Genomic DNA, 20,948 nt, shown 5'->3' with positions numbered 1-20,948 from the left:
TTGGTTAACATAGCACAGACTTTGTTTCATGTATTATTTGGAGGGTTTTGAGGTGAGAACCTGATTGTGTTAACATGCTAGCAAGGCTTCAGAAGCATTACTGATTGCAAGTGCATCAGAAGCTGTGGCATGTTTAAGATTTGTGAAGACTCACTGGCCGGCCCTGAAGTTACCTCCAGCTGTTTCTGTTGCAGGACTTTTTGTGTCAAATAGAAAGGTACTGTAGGCAGTGCCATTTGACCACACCGATCATGTCTCCCCCCGAGCACCCCGTGGAAGAGGTCGGTCGCTTGCTGTTATGTTGCTTCTTAAAACATGAAGATTTAGGTAAGGAGCTCAATATCTGTGTACTTTAGCTAGACTGCAGATTCCTCGACTAACATGTGGTACATATTCATTCCTTCCCTGTCCTTCTTTTAAATGTCATTTTGCAGGTCATGTGGCACTATCTTTAGTTCATGCAGGTGCACTTGATATTGAGCAAATAAAGCACAGAACGTTGCCTAAGTCAGTGGTGGATGTTTGTAGAGTTGTCTACCAAGCAAAATGTTTGCTCATTAAGATGATATATTTTAATTCTTTTTATTCTGTGCTTTGCAGACAGTTGCAGAAATATTTGTTGTTAAAGTTGTCTCTTCCTGGTTAGCTTTGCAGACTCATCAAGAACAGGGCCGTTCTTACAAGGAGGTCTGCACTCCTGTCATCGAACGTTTGAGATTCCTCTTTAATGAATTGAGACCTGCTGTTTGTAATGACCTCTCTATAATCTCTGAGTTTAAATTGTTAAGTTCTTTGCCCCATTGGAGGAGGATAGCTCAGAAGATAATTCGGGAACGGAGGAAAAAGAGAAATAAGAATGTAAAAGGACAGAAGATACTATTAAAGCATGTGCTTCACCCTGCCTCGCTGGACCTGTGATTTCAGAGTGAAGTTTCTCTACTGTTGATTCCATGTGACATTTCTACCTGCTGCCATCATTTTTATGTATAGTTATGATTAAATACGGAAATCTCGCTTATTTTTTCAACCGATCAGACAATGAGGCAGTTTAGGAATTGAGTGTGGTATGATTTGATTACTAGTAAATTGATGTTGAAAACGTAAATAATCTTTGCTAAATTGATGGGAACAAGGATGTATTTTTATTTTATTAGTTATCCTGGTAATGAGATATAATGGGAACATTTAAACTTATTGCCATGCTTCTAAAGAAATGTTTTTTGTTTGGAAATACTGAGTATTCTGATACATGGAGAATTATAAAGGGAAGCTGAAAGAGTTACTGACATTTTCCTGGAAGTAGCTGTGTAAGAGTACAGAAAAGTCTTTTTGCATTAAATCCAAATTTGAATAAAAATGCTTAGAAATTATAAAATAGTTTAGAATTTAGTCACTTGTGATTATAAATAAACTACAGAAATTTCTGATTATATCCTTTTTTTTTTTCTTTGAGACGGGGTCTTGCTCTGTCGCCAGGCTGGAGTGCAGTGGTACAATCTCAGCTCACTGCAACCTCTGCCTCCCAGGTTCAAACGATTCCCCTGCCTCAGCCTTCCAAGTAGCTGGGATTACAGGCATGCACCACCATGCCTGACTAATTTTTGTATTTTAGTAGAGACGGAGTTTCACCATGTTGGCCAGGATGATCTTGATCTCCTGACCTTGTTATCTGCCTGCCTCGGCCTCCCAAAGTGCTGGGATTACAGGCATGAGCCACCCCGCCTGGCCTCTGATCATGTTCTTATGACTTATACTGATTTACTCACAAACCTGCTTATTGAACAGTATTAATTACTCAGTTTCTGATGGGCATTTTGAACAATAAGCTTATGAAAGACTAGAGCGTTTTAGAAGCCATCCTAATTTGATTGTTCCTGAACAAACCCTACACCATAACAGCCTGTCGGAATCCGATGGGTGCTCTGGATCAGGAAGTCACAGCAGTCACACTGCTGCAATTCCTTTAACCCAGGCATGCAGGAACTCAGCCCGGGCCCAGGAGACAGGCCTGCCTCAGCATGAGGGAGAGAGACTCCACCATTTGCCATTTCATATCCGTGGGTTCTGAGCCCACACTGTCACTTTTAGAGTTTCTTGTGGGTTTATAGATTTATTGTGTGTTGTTTCAAGCTGGTTTTCTTTTTTTTTTTGGAAATTAAGTAACTTAAAAAGATTAAGTGATTAATATTCCTGTTGCTGTGTCAGGGATCGCCAAGCCTTCTCTCAGGCTTGATGATTCACCAAAAGGACTCAGAAGAGCTGTTATACTCACAGCTGTGTTTTTTTTTTTTAACCGCAAAAAGGATACAGATTAAAATTAGCAAAGGGAAGGGTGCATGGAGGGAAGTCCAGAGGAAACTAGGCACAAGCTTTGGTGTCTCTCCCTAGTGGCGTCACGTGGATGTGCTTAGCTCTCCTAGCAACAGTGGGTCACATCATGTGTGCAGAATTGTTAACCAGGCCAGCGCACCTGAACCTCGAGTCTAGAGATTTTGTTGGGGGCCAGTCACATATGCAGGCAGTGCCCATGTGACTGACCTCAACTACTTACACTCCAGTGCCCCAGTGCAAAAACAAGTGGTCCCTCGCAAGTCACATCATTAGCATAAATTGCCTGGCCAGACCACTGCCACAAGGTCCTGGGTGTCAGGTATACCAAAAAACTTATCAGGCAGGATGTTCCAAGGCCTCAGAGCTCAGCTCCTAGAAGAAGAAGGACCCATCCTGAAGGGACAGACCTTCCTTGGGAATTTGCAGTGTTTGAGCAACCCCGGCCTGCTATGTTAGCTCTTTACTGCCCAGGTGTATTATCATGTTGCTTATTTTTTATATTATATGCTGAGGAGATTTAGACCAAAAATTTTAAAAGAGATAAAATATAGGGAGGAAATTCCACATATCACAATGAATTCAATTAATTCAGTTACACACTAACAGAACCACTGAACTGGACCATGGTGGACAAGCCAGGAACTGTGGGCCAAATTCCACCTCTTGCTTGCTTTGTGTTGCCCGTGGACTAAGACCTTTTTTTTTTTTTTGCAGTTTGAAATTGTTTTTTAAAAATTAAAAGAAGTATATTATTTTTGACACATGAAAATTACATGAAGCTAAAATTGTAGCACCATAAAGTTTTACGGGAGCACAGCCACACCTGTTGCTTTATCTGCGGTTACTTTTTGTGCTACAGCAGCAGAGTTGAGTATTTCCAACAGACTGTGTGGCCTGAAAGACTCAAATGTTGACTCTCTGGCACTTGAGGAAGAGCTTGCTGGCTGCTGGGCTTCCCCTGCTTTGGGGCTTCTCCCCTTGTCGCACTCTCACTTTGTCATTTTGTTCTGCCATGGTGATAATTTCACTCTTGTTGTTTGAGCATTGCAATTTATAATGTTGTTCAGATGTTTATTTGAATGAAATATTTGTCTTTCATGTAAATCTAAGTATTTCCTAATTCAAAATTAATATTTAAGTGTATGATTTTTTATAGTGAATGATGTTTTAAAACACAGTTCCTAAGAAGCCAGAATCTATGGCTGATGAAGAAAAAATTGGAAACGAAGAGAGTGATTTAGAAGAAGCCTGCATTTTGCCTCATAGTCCAATAAATGTGGACAAGAGACCCATTGCAATTAAATCACCCAAGGTGCAGTGTTTTCTGTGATTCTGAGGTTAGCTGAATAGAATCATACCATGTAGCAAAGGAATCCACAGTCTTCTACCTCTGTACCTGAGCATCCGGAGGGAGGGACGGGCGGTTGTTAGAAATACGGCCCCAGTGATGCTTCATGAACTTGACTTATGATGTCCTGGCCAGAGCTGTAGCTGGAGAAGGGTTTCCTTTTATTTTTGGTACTAGATTGTATCATTAATTATTCACCATTCATTCCTTAAATATATTCTTTGTTCCAGAAACAGTGCTGGGCCCTGTGGCTATTAATATGAACCACAACTTAACTTCGTATGCCAAGCTAGCCTGTTCCAACATATATTAGTATAGAGATAAGTTCACTTATATTTATAGCATAGTTTTAAAACCATGTATTAATTACTAAATTTAACATATTTTAACCAATTTAAACCTATGAGCATTATTTATATTTTACTTGAATAACTTTTAGAGCACAGTTTAATATTAAATAGGGTAGACTAATGATGAAAATTGTTTTCCTTTGTTAGGACAAATGGCAGCCACTGTTGAGTACTGTTACAGGGGTTCACAAATACAAGTGGTTGAAGCAGAATGTTCAGGATCTTTATCCGCAGCCTCCACTCCTCAGTACAATTGCTGAATTTGCCCTTAAAGAAGAGCCAGTGGATGTGGAAAAAATGAGATAGTGCCTACTAAAACAGATAACATTTGATGAGAAATGCTTCTCTGCAGTGGGTAATATACATAACACTTAACTGTATATGCATTGATATTTTGCAGTTGGAGAGAGCAGAGGTTCGCCTGGAAGGGATAGATACAATTTTGAAATTGTATCTGGCGAGCCAGAATTTCTTACTTCCATCTGTGCAGTAAGCGATGTTTTGTGGATGGCAAAGACTTATTCCTGAAGGAATCGATATAGGGTAAAACGTTAGCATATTTTTTTCTTAACTAAGGAAGCTATGGCAACAGAATGTTGTTCTGTAACAGTTAGAAGTCTGGCAGTGTCCCGAGTCAAATTCTTTATCTTTATTTGAAAGGGAACCTCTTACTGATTGTTTAAAGGATGTTGGTTTGATCCCACCTTTTAATCGGATGCTGCTGGAAGTCACCTTTGGCAAGCTGTATGCTTGGACTGTTCAGAACATTCGAAATGTTCTGATGGATGCCAGTGCCAAATTTAAAGAGCTTGGTGAGTCAACAATTGCATCAATGTTATTTTATAGTTTGCCTTTAATTATGTGTTGTGGAAACTTGCAAATGCCAATTTTTGCTTTTGAGAAGACTTTAATAAGTTTGTACTTTGTACTTGTATAATCTATGCTGCTGTCAGCTTTCTCAGATTTTAAACAAAACTTTAAAATTTAGCAGGAGATACAATGTTGAAGTACTCTAGTATAACATTTTTACATTTTGACATTTATATGTGTATCACCACATATCCTAAGTGTCTGTGTCCTATATTAATATTTATTTCCTGGATAGTCTGAGCATCTACAGAGAGTTGATTGGATTGGTTTTGTGGAGGAAAAGTGAGACATAACTTTTATATTTGAAATGGAAGGAACGGAATAGGGCACCAGTGTATTCAGAGAGCAACATGCTAAGTCCTGTAGACAGATGGAACGACCTGTGCATAGAATACAGGGGGTAGGCCCATCGTGCAGCATGACAGAGCTGCCCACTCTGTGGAAACCACTGAAAAATAGTCAGATGTTTAGAGTAATTGCCCGTGCTTTCTGTGTTACTTTTATTCTTGTATCCATGCACAAGAAATGTCAGTGGGTGTCAATGCTTATTAGTCAGATGTTTAAAGTAATAGCCCGTGCTTTCTGCGTTATGTTTATTCTTGTATCCATCACAAGAAATGTAAGTGGGTGTCAATGCTTATTAGGTATCCAGCCAGTTCCCCTGCAGACCATCACCAGTGAGAACCCATTGGGACCGAGCCTGGGGAGCATCCCGCAAGCCCGCTTCCTCCTGATGATGCTCAGCATGCTCACCCTGCAGCACAGCGCAAACAACCTCGACCTCCTGCTCAATTCTGGCACGCTGGCCCTCACTCAGACGGCACTGCGCCTGATTGGTAGGTCTGCACCGGCTTGAGAGCCTTTGGGAAAACGTCAAGATTTTGCTTTGATTTCTTTTTTTTTTTTAAAGCTTTTTGTAAATTATGGTAAGACACAAATAGCAGAAAGTGTAGCATTTTAACGTCGCAATTCAGCGGTATTAAATACATTCACAATTTTCTAGAGTCATCACCACTGTCTGGTTGTAGAACTTTTTCATCACTATAAATGCACCCCATTTAGCCATCAGTCCTGACTCCCCTGCTTTCCAGCCCCTGGTAGTCACAAATCTGCTTTCTCTGTCTATGGATTTGCATATCCTGGACATTTCATATAAATGGAATCATACCATTTGTGGCCTTTGTGTCTGGGTTATTTCATTTGGTATATATCAGTACTTTATTTTTATGGCTGAAAAAGATTTCCATTGTATGAATATATAACATTTTGTTTATTCATTTATCTGTTGATGGACATTTGGGTTGGTTTTGCCTTTTGACTTTTGTGAATAGTGCTGCTAGCAACATTTATATACAAATACTTGTTTGAACACTTGTTTCTAGTTCTTTTGATTATACACCTAGGACTGGAATTACAGGGTCATATGGTACAACTATGTGTAACTTACTAAGAAACTACCAAACTTTTCCACAGTGCCATATCATTTTTACATTCCCACCACCAGGGGGCAGGATTCCAGGGTCCCAGTTTCTCTACTTCCCTGCCAACACTATTTTTTGTGGTTTTCTTTTTTTTTTTTTTTGGAGTAAGGCCATCCTAGTGGGTGTGAAGTGCTATCTCACTGTGATTTTGATTAGCATTTCACTAATGATGAATGACATTGAGCTTCTTTACATGTTTGTGCTTGTTGGCCATTTGTATATCTTCTTCGGAGAAGTGTCTATTCAAGTCCCTTTCTCTTTATTTTTTGTTTTATTTTTTTGAGACGGAATCTCACTCTGTCACTCAGGCTGGAGCGCAGTGGCACAATCTCGGCTCACTGCAACCTCCGCCTCCCGGGTTCAAGTGCTTCTCGTGCCTCAGCCACCCGAGTAGCTGGGATTACAGTCACACACCACCACACCTGGCTAATTTTTGTATTTTTAGTAGAGATGGGGCTTCGCCATGTTGGCCAGGCTGGTCTGGAACTCATGACCTCAGGTGATCTGCCTGCCTTGGCCTCCCAAAGTGCTGGGATAACAGGCGTGAGCCACTGCGCCCAGCCCCTTTCTCCTTTTTAAATAGGGTTATTTGTCGTCATCTTGTTGTTGTACCGGTAAATGCACTATGTAAGTGTACCAAACATTTAAAGAAGAATTAACACCAGTCCTCAGACTCTTTAAAAATTTTGTGTATACTACACCTTCACAGATCTGTAGACCTTTATCAGATATATCATTTGTGGGTATTTTCTCCTGTTCTCTGGATTGTATTTCCTTTCATAGAGAAGTTTTTTATTTTGATGAAGTTCAGTTTATCTGTTTCTCTTTTGTCGTCTATGCTTTTGATATCATATCCAAAAAGCCATTTCCAAATACAAGACTGATGAAGATTATCCTCATCTCATGTTTTCTTCCGTAAGTTTTATAGTTTTAGCTCTTATATTTAGATCTTTGGTCCATTTTTAGGTAATTTCTTTTACACAGTGTGTGGTAAGAGTCCAGCCTTTTCCTTTTGATTATCTGATTGTTTCAATACCACTTGTTGAGGACTATTCTTTCCCTGAAGTTCTCGGTACCCTTGGCAAAGATCAGTTGGCTGTAGATATTTAGGTTTATTTCTGGACTCTCAATTACATTATTACATTCTATATGTTGATAATTATGCAGGTACCACACTGTTTTGAACATTGTAGTTTTGTACTGTTTTAAAATTGAGAAGTGTGTCTTCTTTCTCAAGATTATTTTGGCTGCTTTGGTTCCGTTGAATTTTCATATGAACTTCAAGGCTGGCTTTTCCATATCTGCAAAAAAGACCATTGTGATTTTTGCTAGGGATTGAATCTGTAGATTGTTCTGGGGAATAGTGCCATCTTAACAATGTTAACATCCATTCTCTGAATGTGGAATGTCTTTCCATTTATTTCCATCCTCTTTAATTTCTTTCAGCAACATTTTATTGTTTTACAGTTATCAGGGTAATAATGGCCTCATAGAATGAACTAGGTAGTGTTTCCATATATTCTATTTTTAGAAGAGTTTGAGGATTGGTGTCAATTCTGCTTTAAATGTTTGGTAGAGTTAACCAGCTAAGCTTTTCTTTGTTGAAAGATTTTTTTTTTTTTTGAGGCGGAGTATCACTCTGTTGCCCAGGCTGGACTGCAGTGGCACGATCTTGGCTCACTACAAGCTCCGCCTCCCAGGTTCACGCCATTCTCCTGCCTCAGCCTCCCGAGTAGCTGGGACTACAGGCGCCTGCCACCACGCCTGGCTAATTTTTTGTATTTTTAGTAGAGACAGGGTTTCACCATGTTGGCCAGGATGGTCTCGATCTCCTGACCTCGTGATCCACCCGCCTTGGCCTCCCAAAGTGCTGGGATTACAGGCATGAGCCACCGCGCCCGGCCTGAAAGATTTTTAATTACCGATTCAATCTCTTTACTTGTTATGGGTCTATTCAGATTTTCTATTTCTTCTTGAGTCAGGTTGGGTAATTTATGTTTCTAGGAATGTGTCCATTTTATCTAAGCTATTTTATTTGTTGGCATACAGTTGTTCACAGTGTTCTTTTATAATCTTTTTTATTTTTATGTTGCTAGTACTGTCTCCACTTACATTTCTGATGTTAGTTATTTGCATCTTTTCTCTTTTTTTCTTTTTTTTTTTTTTTTTTGAGACGGAGTCTCACTCTGTTGCCAGGCCGGAGTGCAGTGGCACAGTCTCGGCTTACTGCAACCTCCGCCTCCCAGGTTCAAGTGATTCTCCTGCCTCAACCTCCCGAGTAGCTGGAACTACAGGCGCCCGCCACCATGCCCAGCTAATTTTTTTGTATTTTTAGTGGAGATAGGGTTTCACCATGTTGACCAGGATGGTCTCGATCTCTTGACCTCATGATCCGCCCACCTCAGCTTCCCAAAGTGCTGGGATTACAGGTGTGAGCCACCTTGCCTGGCCTCTTTTTTTCTTAATTTGCCAAAAGTTTATCAGATTTTTTGTTCTTGCCAGAAACCGAACTTTTGGTTTTGTAGATTATTTTTCTATTCCCTATTTAATTTATGGCTGCTCTAATCTCTATCGTTTCCTTCTTTCTGCTTTGTATTTTTTTGTTTTTGTTTTTGTCTTTGTTTTGAGACAGGGTCTTACTTTGTCCCTCAGGCCGAAGTACAGTGGCACAGTCATGGCTCACTGCAGCCTCAACATCCTTGGCTCAAGTTATCCACCTGCCTCAACCTCCCAAAGTGCTGGGATTACAGGTGTGAGGCACCACACCTGGCCTAACTTTGGTTTTTATTGTGTTCTTATTTTTTTAGTTCTTCCAGATGTAGAGTTATTGATTTGAGATCCTCTTCTGTGAATGCAGACTTTTATAGTATAATTGCCCGTCTTAGCCCTGCTTTTGGCGCAGCACAGAAGTTTTGGTATGTTGTGTTTTCATTCATCTCATAGTATTTTCTAATCTCCCTTGTGATTTCTTCTTTGACCCACTGATTGTTTACCGTGTGTTGTTTAATTTTCATATACTTGTGAATTTTCCACTTTTCCTTTTTTTATTAATTTCTCATCATTTCATTTTGGTTGGAGAAGGTAATTTGTATGATTTTAGTCTGTTTAAATTTGAGACTTTGTGGCCTAACATATGGTCTGGTCAGTCTAAGAGAGTGTTCTGTGGTATACTTGAGAATAATGTTTATTCTGCTCTTTTTGGTGAAATGTTCTGTATATGTCTATTAGATGTGATTGGTTTATGGTGGTGTTCTTTGGCTAAAACTGAGATGCTGCAGGGCCAGTTGTCAAAGTCACAGTGAAAAAGCAAGGTTTTCCCAAGCTCTTTTAATCACATCAGTCTTAGAGTTCACATTAATACATTCAAAAATACGTATCAGGCCAGGCTGTAATCCTAGCACTTTGGGAGGCTGAGGCGGGTGGATTGCTTGAGCTCAGGAGTTTGAGACCAACTTGGGCAACATAGCGAAACCCTGTCTCTATAAAAAATATGAAAATTAGCTGGGCATAGTGGTGTGTGCCTGTGGTCACAGCTACCTGGGAGGCTGAGGTGGGAGGATTGCTTGAGCCAGGGAAGCAGAGGTTGCAGTGAGCGGAGATCAAGCCACTGCACTCCAGCCTGGGCTCCAGCCTGGGCTACAGAGTGAAATCCTGTCTTGGGGGCGGGGGGAATCTTTCTGTATGTCTGTCTGTCAGTCTGTCTGTCTCTCTCTCTCTCTCTCTATATATATATGTATATAATTATTTTTAAATTTATATATTATATTTATATGTTGTATTATGTTAAATATATATTTTAATATGTGTATTACAGCTGAAAAGAATCATCTAGTAAGAGTTATATCTGATTTCTTGAGGCCTCATTAGCAACCAAAAGTTGCATTTAAAAATTACAGAAGCATATCTCCATCGAGAAATGGCCTTTTTGTGTTGTCTGCTTTTTCCCCAGAGGTTCCAATAAGTAAAAATCACAGCACAAATCATTAAGTATGGGGACTTGTTCTGTTGATAGTATTCATGTGTTTAAATTTCATCTGGCCCACTGGCTGCAAAAAGCAAGGAAGTTGTGTCTCATGAATATCCGTCTATATTTGCAGCTTGCCCTGATCAGGGTATCCTTCTTATCATTTAAGAAATTATAAGCATATAATATTTTATACCAGCTTAATGTGTACATCCACATGTAACAGCCACAAAACATAAAGCTATGTAAAATAAAAAATTTCCCCCAGTTTTGGTTGCAAATTTATTCAAGCCCTTAGCAATAAATTCAGTCTTTACAGAGTTAACAGTATAGCTGCCCAGGGGATCCTGGGAGATCCACCTGGAATGCAACTCCTGTCCCTTCCTTGGGGCCCCTTCCTGGGAGCCCTAAAGTAGCGGCTAGGCTAAAGGAAAGGCTGTTTCCCCCGCTAGTTTATCTAAAGTTTTGCTCCAGCCCTGGGAATTGAATATCCTTTTTTGCTCTCTTGGAAGAGAGAGAAACACAAACTTTTTACATTTTTTGGTTCACCCAAGCCCACCTTTGGGACCGTTTGGATCTTTTTCCCTCCCACCTGGAGGAGAAAACTAAAATCAAGGGAGTTACCAGAACCGCACTCCTACCCGCTCTCAGTTTAGCAAGTGAGAAAAGGGGGGTTAAAAATCTAGCCTACTCTCCTAGGGTTAGCTCTCCTATTTTCAAATCCATTGGTAAGTTTTACTTCTCTCAGGTGACAGCAGCTCAGCTTCTGTTTCATGCTATGGATGACTCTGTAGCCACCCAGGGCACCAATTGTCAGGGGTCTCCAGGTTTGATGGTTGGCCAGGAGGACTCACAAGACTCAGCATGTAGTTGTACTCAGGGCTATAGTTTATTACAGTGAAGGGACACAGAGCAAAATCATGAAAAAGGACGTGTGTAAAGTCCAGAGGAAAGCAGGTACAAGCTTCCACAGGATCCACACAGGACGAGCATAACTGCCCCGGCACCGAGCCATGTCAAGTGCTGTCTGCCGGGAAGCTGGGTAGAGACTCCAGGCCAGGGTTTCCATCAGGGCTGACCACATGGGCACCCCCTGCCTGGTGCATACCAAGTTCCAGAACAAGGAAAGCAGGTTTCAGCACAGACCACGTTGTTTGTACAGTCAATTCAGGCACAGTGAACCACAACTACCACCTAGGGAATTGGGGAGCCCTCCTGAAATCCAGACTCCAGCCGAGGGCTAGCCTGCAGCAATCCTGTCTGAGGTTGTATCTCGGGCCAGCTGTTAGCTGTCTTCTGCACAGAACCATGATTAAAGTTTGTCAGTTTCCCACTGTTAGATATTTAGGTAGTTATCTTTGTTTTTCTATTAATAAAAAATGTGATGAGTATCTTTCTAACTCAGTTATTTTGCTTTTTACGGGGGAGTAATTCCTAGAAGTAGAGAAAGTAGCTTTACTGAGCATTTTAATATCTTTTATATCTTCCTAGGATATTTATGTATTTTGTCCTTCCGTTTATCTTCTTTTTATCATATATCAGTAAAATATTCATAGTATTATATTGATAAACATATAGTATGGATTCTTCAAAATTATGATCTTCATTAGTATTTTTTAAATGTTCTGTGTGTATTAAAGGGACATTGTAGCTACTTGTTGGCTCAGCTATTGTTTTTGATGCTCTGTCAGGCCCCAGTTGTGACAATGTTGAGGAAGATATGAATGCTTCTGCTCAAGGTGCTTCTGCCACAGTTTTGGAAGCAACAAGGAAGGAAACGGCTCCTGTGCATCTCCCTGTTTCAGGGCCAGAACTGGCTGCCACGATGAAGATTGGAACGAGGGTCATGAGAGGTGTGGACTGGAAACGGGGCGATCAGGTACTCAGAGATTTGATGTGAACACATTAGCCACACATTAGTTATCTTCTGCACAGGTCTGTATGATATTGGTGGGTGGAAATTGGAATAATCCAGGATGTGTCGGTTGATAGATGACACAGGTGTTGGTTCCCGAGCTGCTGAAGGGAGTGAACACAAATAGGGAATCATAAGTAGGGCATCTGAGCAGAATCAAGTCTGGAAAGAGAGGCAGCTCTTTTCAGGAAACTCACTGGCATGAGGCTCAGTTTGATGGGTCACTGGAACAAGAGTGAGAATGAGCAAGAGAGTAAATCTCATTCTGAAAGTTGGTGTAGTGAAGGCTCTGAGGCAGGAAGCCCAGATTCTGCCCCTGTGAGCTGATGGCCACGTGCTGCGAAGCGCCCTGAACCCAGTAGTTAGGGATATGCTTCATGGGCCTGTGGCCATGTCTCCATTTTCCCTCATTGCAGGTCTCTTCTAAATCGCTGCCAGGTGCCCCCAGGTGGAAGTCACTTACCACAGCCCTAGCTAAGTTAGGGCAGTGTTCACCTTCCCATGGTCTGTCTAGCTTTTCTCAGCCACGCTGGTAAGCCCCGGCTTTGTCACAGTCATCTTAGAAATAGCAGTGTCTGGAGACAGCAGCATCCATCCTAGAAACAGCTTTCTCCTACAGAAGTGAGAGACAGAGCTTCCCCCTGGGGCCCGGAGGAAACTGAAGAAAAGGGAATGTGCAGGTGCTGGTACTTGTTTCAGGTTTCTGCTCTTGCAATGCTGGTGAGGGATTGAGGGGTCAGGACTTGCTGCAAAGCCCTGTCTGTGCATTAACTCAGAGGATCCTCATTGAGATGAGATTTCCCCTACTTCCTTGGTAAAGCAGCATGAGCACGTTATTTTATGCCATTTAATTTAAAATGATACAAGCACACATTTTGTAGGAGGGGTGAAATCTGTGTCTGGGGACAGCCCCTGACAGACAGGGTGGCATATGGCGACATCTGTGTGGCAGGTCTGGTGGGAGCCATGGAAGGACCAGGGCAGAGCACGCACCCTCCTAACTGAGGTCTGGTGGGAGCCATGGAAGGACAAGGGCAGGGCACGCACCCTCCTAACTGAGGTCTGGTGGGAGCCATGGAAGGACCAGGGCAGGGCACACACCCTCCTAACTGAGGTCTGGTGGGAGCCATGGAAGGACCAGGGCAGGGCACGCACCCTCCTAACTGAGGTCTGGTGGGAGCCATGGAAGGACCAGGGCAGGGCACGCACCCGCCTAACTGAGGTCTGCTGGGAGCCGTGGAAGGACCAGGGCAAGGCACGCACCCTCCTAACTGATCTCTACTTTGGCTTTGTCAGGATGGGCCTCCTCCAGGCCTAGGCCGAGTGATTGGTGAGCTGGGAGAGGACGGGTGGATAAGAGTCCAGTGGGGCACGGGCAGCACCAACTCCTACAGGATGGGGAAAGAAGGAAAATACAACCTCAAGCTGGCAGAGCTGCCGGCCGCTGCACAGCCCTCAGCAGAGGATTCGGACACAGAGGACGACTCTGGTGGGTGACTCAGGAAGGCCTTTAGTCCAAGGCAGCTCACAAACTGTCCAGGTGCTGGCTGCCACCACTGCCATCTGGGCCTTAGAATGGGATGTCAGGATGCACCTGCAGCTGGCACTCTGTCCTCGGAACCTGCAATTTAAATAAGCTCCCAGGCACCTCCGATGCAGGTGCATGGAGTGGCTGTGGGATCCGGTGATCTGTCTGGAACTGACTTTCTGCATTTTCCTCTCACGTGTGCACCTGCCCCTCTTTGAGAATGTGGTGGCCAGGCCAGGGCAGCTGCACCACCAGTGAGTCTCATGTGGTTGGTGCTGAGCCTGCATCTGAGCGAGTGAGCCGAGGCCTGGTGGAATTGCCCTGCGGTCTCGGTCCATTGCCTCCTCCTCCAGTGAGAGCCCCCGCCTGAGCACACCCAACCTGCCACCTGCCTTTACCTTTCCTCTGCGGTCCCTGACTCTGAACTCTTCAAGTAATGTGGAGTTAGTCAGCACTTTATTGCTTCTAGGGAAGCAGAGGTGAGAATTTAGGGGTGGACCAAGAAAGCTAGATCCTATCTGTGGAGATCCAGGTTGTGGGAGGAGGTTTCATGACATTTCTTAGCTGTTCCTAAAAGACATGCGAAGCTTCACATGGCTGGGCTTGGTAAGACCATCCAAGAGGCTGGGGCTGCCAATATAATTTGTTATTTTGATTATTTTTTTTTAGAAGCTGAACAAACTGAAAGGAACATTCACCCCACTACAATGATGTTTACCAGCACTATTAACTTACTGCAGACTCTTTGTCTGCCTGCCAGAGTTCATGCTGAGATCATGCAGAGCGAAGCCACCAAGACTTTATGCGGACTGCTGCAAATATTAGTGGAAAGCGGAACGACGGACAAGACACACATGGAATGAGAGATTGAGGGCCCAGGGAGTCAGCGCTGGGGGCTGCACACTTGTCGTGTCCGGGTGCGCATGTGGGTGGGTATGGATGTGTGTGGATTCATTTCCTGTGGCTGCTGTAACAAAGTACTACAAACTTGGGGGCTTACGCAGTAGAAATTCTCATGATTCTGGTGGTTGGAAGACTGAGATCAAGGGTGGTTCCTTCTGGGGCTGTGAGGGAGAAGCTGCTTCAGGGCTCTGCCCCAGCTTCTGGAGTTTGCTGGCCTCTTTAGCGTTCCTCGGCTTGTAGAGGGGTCACCCTGATCTCTGCCATCATCTTCACATGGCATTCTCCCTGTGTGTGAGTCACCTCCAAATCTCCCCTTTTCATAAGGACATCATTCAACCTCATCAAACTGATTACATCTGCAGCGGCCCTATTTCCAAACAAGGTCACCTGCCGAGGTATGGTAGGGGTTAGGGCTTCAACATACGAATTTTGCAATTCTGAATTCAACCCATAACACTGGCTTCAAACAACAAATTTGTTCTCTCAGAGTTCTGGAGACCAGAAGTCCCAAATCCAGGTGCGGGCAGGGCCATGCTCCCTCCACAGGCTCTAGGGGAAGGTCCTTCCTTACCTTATCCAGCTTCTGGGAGCTCCAGGCTTCCCTGGTGTGGGGACCCATTGTGCCAGTCTCTGCCTGCGTCTTCACATGGCCCCTGCCCCTGTGTTCTGCATGTCTTTTTCTGTCTCTGAAAGGACTCTTTCATTGAGCTTCTTTGACTCTAATCCAACATGATGTCACCTAAATTCTTACCTACAGAGACCTCATTAAATAAGATCATATTCTGAGTTCTGAATGTATGTGAAGTTGGGGGACAGGCACAGTTTAATCCATAAAGTGTTTGTGTGTGTGGAGAATAAGTATGAGAAATGTGAGCTGAGGGAGTGGGGTGAGTGTGCATGCGACTGAGAGTGAGCACATGTGAGTGTGGGTGGGTATGTGGGTGTGCTCCAGTGTGTGTGAGAACATGCGTGTATTAGTGGTGTGCTGGAGCATCCGCACATATTGGTGAGAGTGTGTTAGCGGTCGATGGGCAAGTGGCTGAGCATTTGTGTTGCAAGTGTGACAGTGTGTTTGTAGCATGTGGTTGTGTGGGTGTATGTATGCATGCATTTATGTGAGTGGTGTGTATGTCCGTGACAGCATGTGAGTGGGCAGGTGACTACAGTCAGGTGAAGTGGGAGTGAAAGCGTCAGTGCATTGAGCCAGTGTGTGTGTGAGGGTGAGCACGAGGGAGGCGTGAGTGTGAGGGGATTACTGGGTGTGCCAATGAGATGAAGTGTAAGTCAGTGAGGCTTGAGTGTGAGGAAGTATGGGTGGTAGCACAAGTGTAAGTGTGCGATTGTGAGCATTTGTGTAAATGTGCATGAGTGCCTTGTATCAGTGTGAGCACGAGTGACGTTATTGTGAAGGCGTGTGAGCGAATGTGAGCATTTTGCTTGTGTCAGTGGGAGGTAACAGTAGGTGTGAGTGTAAAGTGAGAAAGTGGGTGTAGGTGTGAGTGTAAAGTGAGAAAGTGGGTAAAGGTGTGAGTGGGTGAGGAATCGGTTGTGACTAGTGTTGAGTGTGAGTGCATATGTTTTTGTATGCATTGGGAGGGGTAAATGTATGTGAGAGTGCATAGGAGTGTGTGTCAGATTGCATCTTAGGTTGTGTGTGCATACGTGTGACTGGGATTGTGTGTGTGTTAGTGATTGTGACAGTGGTGTGAGTGCACCTGTGTGAGGGTGGGTGTGTGAGTGCCCATGTGTGTGTCTGAATAACTTAGTATGGGTGTGAGTGTGAGGATGCATGTGAGGGTGTGAGAATGTGTGTGTGTGAGCGCATGTGAGTGTGCTGAAGGAAGGCAGGTGTCCTCAAAAGCTTGGATAGCTGAGGGCGGGGGAGGAGGGCGGGGGGGAGGTGGGAGGCGGGAGGCGAAAGCAGGTCCTGTGGGGCTGTGGGCGGGGTCCCTTAGGGGGGCCCAGCCTCCAAGCCTCAGCCTCCATTCAGGGAGTAGTGGAGTCCTGGAGCCAGGCGGAGCAGAGGTGGGCCCACTGGTGCCAGAATCCAATGGTGTAAACCTAGTGAAAAACTCAATTTTTTTAATGCAGATGTATTAAACTTAGATTGGAAACTGTCTCTACTAAAAATGCAAAAAAAGTATTTAAGTGGTGCAGATTAAATATAAGCAAGATTGTGGAGATATTTACAACACGAAATTAAAAATATAGTAGATACACTGTTGCAAATTACTGCTATTTGAATTATAGATCATTTTCTTATTGCCTAGAAACAATACATAGCTAAAATTCCCTAACTACTTTTACTACACATACTTAGAAGGTTTTAAAAATACCTGTAGTCTCAGCTATTCGGCAGGGCAAGGCAGGAGAATCACTTGAAGGAGTTTTAGACCAGCCCGGGCAACATAGTGAGGGCAGGGCCCATCTCTTAAAAAAAAAAAAAAAAAAAAAAAGAAAAGAAAAATGCAGAAATGTTTCTTGAACTACCTTAAAAGCCTTCTTGCACTTCTCACTTTGAATTAGTTTGAATTAATGTACAAACTGCAATATATTTTAAAGGAGCTTATTGTAGAAAATAAAATAAGTTGATAAAAAAATAAGGATTTATCTTTAGGGATTTGTCTTTAGGGACTTGTTACCAAGCATGTCTATTTTCCCTCCCGCAGCTTCTCCAAACAGGCTGGTGTACAGGGAGCAACACCGGAGCTGGTGCATGCTGGGGTTTTTGCGGAGCATCGCTCTCACGCCGCAGGTGTGCGGCGCCCTCAGCTCCCCGCAGTGGATCACGCTGCTCATGAAGGTCATGGAAGGGCACGCACCCTTCACTGCCGCCTCGCTGCAGAGGCAGGTAATGTGCTGCCAGGCAAAACCAGTTCCCTGAGAGAGGCATCCATGTACTGAAGTTCCCTGCCCTTAGAGTCAGGGGCCTTTATTCAGTAAGGAGTGCAGAAAGGGTCTAGAAGTAACAGTGTAGATTTTCTGGAGGCAAGGGGCAGTGGTCCTTGATAATTGGTAAGTTGCTAACCTTTAGTTTACCTGCTTTTAAGTGGTAAATCCTGCAACTACTCGATCATCTGCTTCACAGAATTTGTAGCATAATTGTCTTAAGAATTAAACTAAAAATAATTCTTTTTTAATTAAACACATGCATCTGTAATGTTGCTTTTTTCTAAAGTCCCTGACAATCCTAATCACTAATCAACTTGAGTGTAATTACCTGGCTGTAAAATAACGATTCTCAAAATTTTCACATGATTATTTGCATTATGAGAACAGAAAATAAAGAGAGGCTGGGCGCAGTGGCTCATGCCTGTAATCCCAGCATTTTGGGAGGCCGAGGCAGGTGGATCACGAGGTCAGGAGTTTGAGACCAGCCTGGCCAACATAGTGAAATCCTGTCTCTACTAAAAATCCAAGGAAAATGAGCCGGGCTTGGTGGTGGGTGCCTGTAATCCCAGCTACTCAGGAAGCTAAGGCAAGGAGAATCGCTTGAACCTGGGAGGTGGAGGTTGTAGTGAGCCGAGACCGTGCCACTGCACTCCAGCCCGGGCGACAGTGCGAGACTCTGTCTCAAAAAAAAAAAGAAAAAAAGAAAAAAAATAACAATCTGTAGTTTCTTAATCAGATTTTTAATGCTTGTCGGTTTAAATTTTCTCTTATCAGATCTTAGCTGTGCATTTGTTGCAAGCAGTCCTTCCGTCATGGGACAAGACCGAAAGGGTGAGGGACATGAAATGCCTGGTGGAGAAGCTGTTTGGCTTCTTGGGGAGCTTGCTCACTACCTGCTCCTCTGACGTGCCGTTACTCAGAGGTGGGTGGCCGTCTCTCTTCCCTGTGCCCTGGTGAAGAGTGGCACAGTGCCGTCACTCAGAGGTGGGTGGCCGTCTCCCTTCCCCATGCCCTGGTGAAGAGCGGCACAGTGCCATCACTCAGAGGTGGGTGGCTGTCTCCCTTCCCTGTGCCCTGGTGAATTGCAGCACAGTGCCATCACTCAGAGGTCGGTTGCCGTCTCCCTTCCCTGTGTCCTGGTGAAGAGCAGTGCAGCAGCTTCTCCCCTTGTTTCCTCCTCAGAGTCCATGCCGAGGTGGCGCAGGGTGCACCCACAGGCCTCGCTGACTGCCACCCATAGCAGCACATTGGTGGAGGAGGTGGTGGCACTGCTGTGCACACTGCACTCCCTGACTCAGTGGAATGGGCTCATCAACAAGTACATCAACTCCCAGCTCCGCTCCATCACCCACAGCTTTGCGGGAAGGCCTTCTGAAGGGGTGAGTTTGTGTTCTCAGAATTAATTTAGTTGAACAGTAAACTTGTAGGGATTGGGCAGCTCCGTGAGTGTCCCTGGTCGAGCTCACTGTTTGGTCTGCACTAGGCCCAGTTAGAGGACTACTTCCCCGACTCCGAGAACCCTGAAGTGGGGGGCCTCATGGCGGTCCTGGCTGTGATTGGAGGCATCGATGGTCGCCTGTGCCTGGGCGGCCAAATTGTGCACGATGAGTTTGGAGAAGGCACCGTGACTGGCATCACCCCGAAGGGCAAAATCACCGTGCAGTTCTCTGACATGCAGACGTGTCACATTTGCCCATTGAATTAGCTGAAACCAGTAGGTGAACTTGTGCTCAGTTACTGTATGATAAGGGAAATTGGCTTTACACTAGGACCCAGCACCAACATTAGCACTTGAAAGAACTTGATTCTGGTACTTCAAGTTTGCCTTCCAGGAAGCTGTGTGAGCTTGCGCTTCTGTGGTGAGCAGGGCCTGTCTCACAGGGCACCTAAAGCAGTGGTTCCTGTGTTTTTCAGCCTCAGAGACACGACGAGGGCTTTAGCAACCTAGAAGGTACCATGCGTCTATGAGGTAGTTCTAATTATTTTAAAATGTGAATTTATGAAGTTTACTTTTTATTGAACAACTCCAGTTTTTAAAAAACTTTTTTTTTAAGTTTTTTTTTTCTTTTATTATTATACTTTAAGTTTTAGGGTACATGTGCACATTGTGCAGGTTAGTTACATATGTATACATGTGCCATGCTGGTGCGCTGCACCCACTAACTTGTCATCTAGCATTAGGTATATCTCCCAGTGCTATCCCTCCCCACGCCCCCCACCCCACAACAGTCCCCAGAGTGTGACGTTCCCCTTCCTGTGTCCATGTGATCTCATTGTTCAATTCCCACCTATGAGTGAGAATATGCGGCGTTTGGTTTTTTGTTCTTGCGATAGTTTACTGAGAATGATGATTTCCAATTTCATCCATGTCCCTACAAAGGACATGAACTCATCATTTTTTATGGCTGCATAGTATTCCATGGTGTATATGTGCCACATTTTCTTAATCCAGTCTATCATTGTTGGACATTTGGGTTGGTTCCAAGTCTTTGCTATTGTGAATAGTGCCGCAATAAACATACGTGTGCATGTGTCTTTATAGCAGCATGATTTATAGTCCTTTGGGTATATATCCAGTAATGGGATGGCTGGGTCAAATGGTATTTCTAGTTCTAGATCCCTGAGGAATCGCCACACTGACTTCCACAATGGTTGAACTAGTTTACAGTCCCACCAACAGTGTAAAAATGTTGCTATTTCTCCACATCCTCTCCAGCACCTGTTGTTTCCTGACTTTTTAATGATTGCCATTCTAACTGGTGTGAGATGGTATCTCATTGTGGTTTTGATTTGCATTTCTCTGATGGCCAGTGATGATGAGCATTTTTTCATGTGTGTTTTGGCTGCATAAATGTCTTCTTTTGAGAAGTGTCTGTTCATGTCCTTCGCCCACTTTTTGATGGGGTTGTTTTTTTCTTGTAAATTTGTTTGAGTTCATTGTAGATTCTGGATATTAGCCCTTTGTCAGATGAGTAGGTTGTGAAAATTTTCTCCCATTTTGTAGGTTACCTGTTCACTCTGATGGTAGTTTCTTTTGCTGTGCAGAAGCTCTTTAGTTTAATTAGATCCCATTTGTCAATTTTGTCTTTTGTTGCCATTGCTTTTGGTGTTTTAGACATGAAGTCCTTGCCCATGCCTATGTCCTGTATGGTAATGCCTAGGTTTTCTTCTAGGGTTTTTATGGTTTTAGGTCTAACATTTAAGTCTTTAATCCATCTTGAATTGATTTTTGTATAAGGTGTAAGGAAGGGATTCAGTTTCAGCTTTCTACATATGGCTAGCCAATTTTCCCACCACCATCTATTAAATAGGGAATCCTTTCCCCGTTGCTTGTTTTTCTCAGGTTTGTCAAAGATCAGATAGTTA

The 20,948-nt window shown here is 43.7% G+C and overlaps 1 pseudogene; it reads left to right on the top strand.

Annotated features, from left to right (window-relative positions):
* Positions 1 to 20,948, top strand: part of LOC129527348 (putative HERC2-like protein 3) — a 35,361-nt pseudogene that overhangs the window by 5,990 nt on the left and 8,423 nt on the right.

Source organism: Gorilla gorilla, chromosome 18, assembly GCF_029281585.2.
Source record: "Gorilla gorilla gorilla isolate KB3781 chromosome 18, NHGRI_mGorGor1-v2.1_pri, whole genome shotgun sequence".
Taxonomy (NCBI): domain Eukaryota; kingdom Metazoa; phylum Chordata; class Mammalia; order Primates; family Hominidae; genus Gorilla; species Gorilla gorilla.
Note: the sequence above shows the minus strand (reverse complement) of the source record. Positions and strands in the feature narration are given on the sequence as shown.